The sequence below is a fragment of the Ostrinia furnacalis genome, unplaced genomic scaffold, assembly GCF_004193835.3.
Source record: "Ostrinia furnacalis isolate ACB-3 unplaced genomic scaffold, ASM419383v2 OfSCF6805, whole genome shotgun sequence".
In the NCBI taxonomy this organism is placed as follows: Eukaryota; Metazoa; Arthropoda; class Insecta; order Lepidoptera; family Crambidae; genus Ostrinia; species Ostrinia furnacalis.
In genome coordinates this window covers 1-7,696 of record NW_021137044.1, presented here as the reverse complement: position 1 = coordinate 7,696, position 7,696 = coordinate 1, and the positions used below count along the sequence as shown (strand labels likewise).

Here is a 7,696-nt window from a genome sequence, read left to right as displayed (position 1 = left end):
TTTACAATTGTTGTTGTACCTAATGTTTATAAAGATCAAGACCTTTAATACTTCATTGAAAACGGAGAGTAACACCACGTAATACCAAGAGTCAGTGTCTCCATATACACGATAATTACCGTAGATGCACCGTAATCAGGTCATTTTCTACCGTCAAGGTAATAATGTATTAAGTATTACCGTGTCATAAATCACCGTATTAGAATTATGAATTACTTTGCTGTATTATATTCATGGTATAGATACATAATACATACAAACAACAGGCAACACTGCCGAGAGACCGAGGGGAATCCCACAATATTCTAAAAGTCGATCTATACCAACAAATATCGGCAATCTAGTCTCAACCTTATTTAAGCCAACTAACGACATGTTGTCAAAAATGAATAAATCTATTTACGAAAAAGATACTGTGGTGCTAGGAGAGTCTGATTCAGAATAATAATGTTAAATTGTATATTTCACGTGTTATTGCTTTTTTTATTAATTTTTTTTTTAAATATTGTGTTTTGTTTCATTTCATAATAATATTGTATTTTTTCCTTTGATAAATTACACGGTAAATTACACGGTACATTTTTAGTAGATTCACCGTAATTTGGTATAAAACACCGTATTTTTACGCTAGCAACACGGTAACTCACGATTTACATATGGAGACACTGCCAAGAGTGCAATATCGACTATCGATCTTTTTATAAACTTTTCTCCGCGAGGGTCACGCTCACGTCACTATTTCTCTTACTTCCGTTTCCGATCTTTCTTGATTTTTTTGACGGCCATGTTTATTTTCTCAGATCTTTAATTAATGGCCGGCCGGTGGCGTCTTCTGTGAATTTGTTTGTAGGGCTTTTAATATTGATAATTTGCAAACAAACTGTGTTAAAAACTCATGAGAAGTTTAGTTTGCATTACATTTGATCAAAACATGTGTAAATAATAACTACTAACTTGGAGTCCATTCTGACCCGAGGACTGCCTACGAAATGTGCTTATAAAAATCTCGTAAGTTTCTTGTTTATTTGATTTATTTTAACACAGATTATTGATATTAAATACTTACTAGTTTCTCTAAAAGCTGAAGTAATTTTAATAAGTTATAGGTTAGAAGCTAAAATTTCCAATTTCTATTGGATGGCGGCCATATTGCCAGCGCTCCATGCCGGCGCTATTCTAATTCATTTTCAAGTTTAGCTAGCTAACGTAGTAGTAAAGTTTGTGAAACCTAAACAAAGTTATTCTGATAAAGTAAATAATCCAATCGTTTTTGTGATTACAGGGCCCGTGGCGTGGGGTCAACACTTCAGTGAGTTCTCCAAGCTCGGCTTCGTTGGTTCGCCATTTTGAAAATGTTCTCGGCGTCGCGTCGCCATGGCAGGATTTGAAAAGGTACCTACATAATTACCTAGTTAATTAGTCAGACGCCAGTCCTCTGAAAAGTAAGTTCTGACGAATTCATCGGATCTTTTTCATTCCAACAATTTCTATTGGTACACTTCACCATCTCTGTGTAAAGTTCCAATTAGATTAGTACTTCTTGATTACCACCACTTGGCAAGTAAGTAAAATATTAGCATTATTCAGAAATGGTGCAATTAAATAAATTGCCACTCATGACTTTATGCACCGAATAGCCTACTTGAGACTACTTGGGAGAAGGTGAATGTACCTTTAACCCTTATAATTTTGTAAGTACTGAAGCGGCAGGCCAGCCAAGTACCCAACTGTTGGTTTATGCTTGCGCTGCATCCCAATTTTTCAACTAAATCAAATCGGTTCAAGTGTAATTGATACATAACTGCCCAGCCTAGTACATGATTGTATCCTTCAAATCCATTCAATTTGGTTTGCTAAACTTCTACTTCTTTCCAATTACTTTTTGAGTACCACTTGCCTACCTGTTGTACCAACTGTCTAGATAGCAAATGTATGGAACATGTCGTTTACTTTCACCTTTGGCCTGATAATCACTTCGTCAGGTGACAAACAGGCCAAGAGGTTCCTCATCGTGCAAAAGTTCGTCTGGATTAAATTTAAATCAATATTTCTAGACCAGTGGTTCTTAACCTTTAAGTCATGAGGGACCATATTACCAAATTTTTGTCTTGTCAGGGACCACCTCATAATCGGTCAAAACCAGTTTGACTGCAAAAATCTGTTAAAAGTGGTTTTGGCCAAGGAGTGCAAGTGCACTTCGTGGACCACTTGGAATGCCTCCAGGGACCACCGGTTAAGAACTACTGTTCTAGACTGATAGTCCTTACACTTAGATCAGTTTTTTAAAGTGAAAGTGCTCCAATTTCCAAGGTGTTTTGAATAGAGAGCGGTAAGCTCTGCTCAGCCTTTGCGAATAAGTTTGCCATCTTAAAGAGCTTTTTTCCCCATTGTCTGATTGTGCAGTTGAGCACTAATTTGACTCTTTCCTGGTTCTGATGGCAATGTGACTTGCATGGTGTGCCTGCCAACTTAAGAAATGCTTGTTCTATTTGAAAAACTTTTCAAAACGCAATCAACTGAACTTGAAAGATCTAAACTTAGTTAAAAATATCTTTGAACATTCTATGCACTATCTAGTCTTGAACTAAGCAAAGCTTGGGTACCAGATGATGAACATTCTGAAAATTTTGCTGCTTGCAGCTGAATTACAGTCCAGTTAAATAGTTTGAGTTTGAACTTGCTTCTACACAAGTATTCTGACAAACACTTGCCAACCTAATCACTACTCAATCACTTCAATGAAATATTGCTGTTTTTACATTCACAGGCTGGAATGGGTTCTCGTCCCTACCGCCTCAAAGCGTCGTCGATACGGTCGACTTTCGCCTGACAGCCGCCACGAGAAAAAACGCAGGTAGGCATTTTTTTACCCGATTGCTCCAGAAGGAGGGTTATTTTATTTTATGTACTGATACAACAATGTGGTTCTTATCTCCTAGCCACGCCTTCTGTCCCTTACTCTGCCCCACCTAAAATGTTTGTGTCTAACAAAATGGCTATTGAGTAAAAACAGAAATTAGCTACTGGCTTTCATAATTTCGCCCAAGTATTTCCTTCACCCTGTATCGCTCATATCATTGCGGAATACTAATCTCCACTGCAACATGTTTCGTCGTCTTCTGCTCATATGACATGAGCTCGCTGCGCCTGCCTGCGAGCTTCGTGCCTGAGCTCCGAGCCTGAGCTTCGCGCCTGAGCTTCGCCCGCTTGAAACTGCAGAAAATTAGAAGGTAAGTTGTTTATTCATCACTAGCTTTCCGCCCGCGGCTTCGCCCGCGTGGAATTTTGTCTGTCACAGAAAAACTTTATCGCGCGCGTCCCTGTTTCAAAAACCGGGATAAAAACTATCCTATGTTCTTTCCCGGGACTCAAACTATCTCTATGCCAAATTTCATCAAAATCGGTTGCGAGGTTTAAGCGGGAAAGCGTAACAGACAGACAGAGTTACTTTCGCATTTATAATATTAGTTGGGATGTAATTGTTTGATTGATTGGTGTAATTGTTGACTCATCCAAGACAAAAGTTGATAGGTAACTTGTTTATTCATCATTAGAAAACAGTTATTTTATGTAATTTAGTATTAATTGAGTAATATTGGTGTAACTGTTGACTTATCCATGACTAAAGTAGATATTTCAGTTAAGTTTGATCATTAGTATAGTAATTTTATCTTTAACCATAGTTAGTCAGTCTAGTATCAGTTCTACTTACAGTCTCATAGATACACTCATAACTTCACCCCCTTGTATTGCCCTATCATTGCCGTATAATATACTCCACTGCAACATGTTTCGTCTTCGTCGGCTCAGTGACGAGCTCGCCGCGCCTGCTTGCGAGCGTCAGGCCTGAGCTACGAGCTCTGAGCCTGAGCTACGAGCTCTGAGCCTGAGCTACGAGCTCTGAGCCTGAGCTACGAGCTCTTAGCCTGAGCTACGAGCTCCGAGCCTGAGCTTCGCCCGCTTTAAACTGCAGAAAATTTGAAGGTAAGTTGTTTATTCATCATTATGAACCATTGAAAACAGTTATTTTGTGTAATTTAGTATTAATTGAGTAATATTGGTGTAACTGTTTACTCATCCGAAACTAAAGTAGACATTTCAGTTAAGTTGAACCATTTTAGAATTTTCTCTTTAATCATAGTTAATTTAGTTAGTCTAGTATGAGCTCTTTATTTAGTCTCTTAGATACATACACTCAATCAATAACTTTCCACCCCCTTGTATTGCCCCCTATCATTGCCGAATGCTAATCTCCACTGCAACATATTTCGTCGCCTTCAGCTCATGTCACGTGAGCTCGCCGCACCGGGCTGAGTCGACCTACGCGAGAGCTGCGAGCTTCGTGCCTGAGCTACGAGCTCCGAGCCTGAGCTGCGAGCTCGAGCCTGAGCGTCCGCCCGCTTCAAGCTGCAGACAACTACGAGAGGCAAGTTGATTATCCTATTTCCTAACCTATTCTTCTACTAATATTATAACTGCAAAATTTTGTGAGGATGGATGGATGATTGTTACTCACAACAAAAAACCTACACTAAAACGTCGAAAAATAATTACTAATTACCTACTTATTTATTAGGACGAATTATTAATATTTATGTAGGTATACCATGATTGATACTTCTGGAGTCGGTGCCAAGATTATGAAACATGTAAAGTTTGCCTGCACCGACTCCAAAAGTATCAATCATGGTATACCTACATAAATATTAATAATTCGTCCTAATAAATAAGTAGGTAATTAGTAATTATTTTTCGAGTGAACGATTATTTTTTTGTTGAATAGGTATTATCAAAAGGGTGGTTTCATGCGAATTTGAAGAAAATATTTCACCCCCAAGGGTGGAAAATTGGGGATGAACTTTTTTATACGCAATATCTCCGCCGATTATGAACCAATTTTTTTTTGGTCTCAGTGTACTGCCTACCTTCAGTGGTAACATCAAGGTAATAATAATTAGTTAACTAAAAAGCAAGAAATAAATAAAATTTTATTAAAAAAGAAAACCGACTCCAAAAAACCTACACTAAAACGTAGAAAAATAATNCGACCCGAGCCCCAATGTTAACCCCAGCCCGATTTTGGATAATGCAACCAGCAATTCCTCTATCTCATGAGGAACCTATGTTATGTATCAATTGTATAGCTGACATGATGCAGAGGAGGCGACATAGCCTAGAGCTTATTAAGTTCAGTTGGTTATAATGTCAGTGGATGACTCCTCAGCTGGTAAGTTATTGAATGAGTGTGTGGACTTGTTGAATACCTTTTACAATGTATTTGATCAACTACCTTTACCGTAGATTACCATAATCCTAATAAAACTTTTTTTTTAGATTGATAACAGCAGTGTATGTTGTCACTCATGTTGGACCTTGGCCACGGTGTGGCTCTGCACCAATCAAGGACAAATTATATTTCAAATGAAGAAGCAACCACTAGCACTGGTCACAGTTAACGTGGATTATCTTTGTTACAAATACGTTCCATAGACTGCATATTAACACGGAAAGAGAATCACATATTCGAAAATAATGTAATAATGGAACAGATTTCACCTCGTCAAGTAAGTTTTTTAATAATTATTTTCATTATATTTTATTAGAGACATTGGCTTGATATATTTGAACAAAGTGTATATTTTTTTCTATACAAATACTTCTAACTGATAGATAAAAATTGACATCACATCTCAATATCTTAAAGAATGAATTTTGAATGATACCATAATTAATTTCTTTGTTTCAGCTGCGGGGATCTTACCAAATATGTCATCCCTGATGGCAGTGAGCTGATCGAGCTGCTACATATGCTGTGGAGCCCCAACAAACACATGATGGGACGAGGATTCATTTGCCCTTATATTGACCGAATAACAGTAGGTCGCTGTGCTCATGTTATGACAATTTAGTGGTTTTTGAGCTGGGCAAGATATCAGGAACATGTATTTCCACCTGCCTAGTTCCTAGACAATATTTTATTGACCCATGAGTCAAGATTAAAATAATAATAATAAAAAAATGGTGTTTTATTTTGCTTCTAACCTTTCTAGTCTTAAGCCAAAAAAAATTTTTTTAAGGACTTGGATACAAAATGATATTTATATTCTGTTTCTTACTGGTATAGACTATTTAATAAATAACAAATTACATGCTGTAATGTCTGTCCACCTCAGGCCAAAGGTCCCATACTAAGTGGGCATAACTCTTTGTAGCCATTCATATCATTCCTTCCAACACTTGTCCTTTTACTCTTCCACAATTTCCATGCCTTATGTTGTTTATTATGTACTGTATCCCCAAATCTCTCTCCTACGAACATTCCCGCGTGTTATTCCTATGTATTTATGAATATTTTAACTCAAATGTTGTTATTAATTTCAGGTATATTATTCAGGTCATGCCCCAGCTATATTCTCACATTTGATGCCAATGATTTTATTTATTTATCAATAAATATAACATTATACATAATATAATATAATAATTTATTCATGTGTATCTATTTATTATGACTTTACCCAAATGAGAAGCTTTTATGAATGCCAAATGTAATTTGCATTCGCGATGGTGTTTTCTGCCTGCGCGACAAACATGCGTACAGGAATTAGAAAACCACGTCTTTGGTGGAGTGAAAGGTTAGGTATAAAACTTAAATTAAGGTAAACCCTCTTATTAACTTGTATACTCTTTCAAATAAACTATACTCTTGGATAAAGCGCTTAGCAATGACGCTGCCAGTCTACATTTAATCTGATATATCCAAAAGTTTAGTATCTATTTTTCCTTAATAATATTTTATCCATTCATTTAGATATCTCACTAGAGCACTAACAATACAACTATTTAGTTCCAGTTTGTATTTAGGTTAGCTATTATGTAGAAGTGTACATGACAATAACTACTAGAAAGTAATGCACATGGATGTTAAACTCATCCTATGAAGTTTAGTTTAGATATATTTTTATTACCCTTTACTATATCGCTAAGTGTTTAGTGAACTCATGTATGATTTAGAATCAATCATCCTATAATTATTTCCCTTTCTTATTAGTTAGATTAAGCAACATGTAGTACCTATACCATTTTAGAGTCCAACTAGCAGTGCCCGCGACTTCGTACGCGTGAAAATCATTTTTGCTCTGCACCTATTACTCGAAGCGTCATGGTATATAGCCTAATACTATAGGCCCTATAGCCTTCCTCAATAAATGGGCTTTCTAACACTGAAATAATTTTTCAAATCGGATCGGTTCGGTAGTTCCTGAGATTAGCGCGTTCAAGTAAACAAACTCTTCAGCTTTATAATATTAGTATAGATAATAGCTTTCTTCATTACTCTACCTACATTTGCTTTTAAAGCCAATATAATCGTCATCATCATCATTCCACTGAAATCAGTATACTTCCCCAATCAACTGCCAGCCAGCTTGCATACCAATGTCGTCGCAGCATACCCCAAAGCCATCGATTCCACGGCAGATTTGACCAGCCCATAGACCATAAGTATGGTAGGTATTACATTCTAATTTGTGAACATGTTATTCTGATAGCTGAAGCTACTACCTAGCTCTTGATCAACCATCTCCCAAACGAAATGATGCAGATGCGATCACGTCACCTCTGTTCCTTTTAGAAAAGTTATTTAGGCTTAAAGTACCTATGCTTCCCTCTTGCCTTTAGACTGCTAGATATTATT

The 7,696-nt window shown here is 36.9% G+C and overlaps 2 long non-coding RNA genes across 2 annotated transcripts; both read left to right on the top strand.

Annotated features, from left to right (window-relative positions):
- Positions 1-1,249: 1,249 nt before the first annotated feature.
- LOC114362839 (uncharacterized) lies at positions 1,250-3,879 on the top strand. Its single transcript, XR_003656716.1, has 3 exons — positions 1,250-1,392; positions 2,768-3,230; positions 3,811-3,879. It is a non-coding gene; the product is annotated as an uncharacterized LOC114362839 (long non-coding RNA).
- Positions 3,880-5,051: 1,172 nt separating this feature from the next.
- LOC114362838 (uncharacterized) lies at positions 5,052-5,822 on the top strand. The gene is made up of 3 exons (XR_003656715.1): positions 5,052-5,227; positions 5,335-5,564; positions 5,747-5,822. It is a non-coding gene; the product is annotated as an uncharacterized LOC114362838 (long non-coding RNA).
- The last annotated feature ends 1,874 nt before the right edge of the window (positions 5,823-7,696 follow it).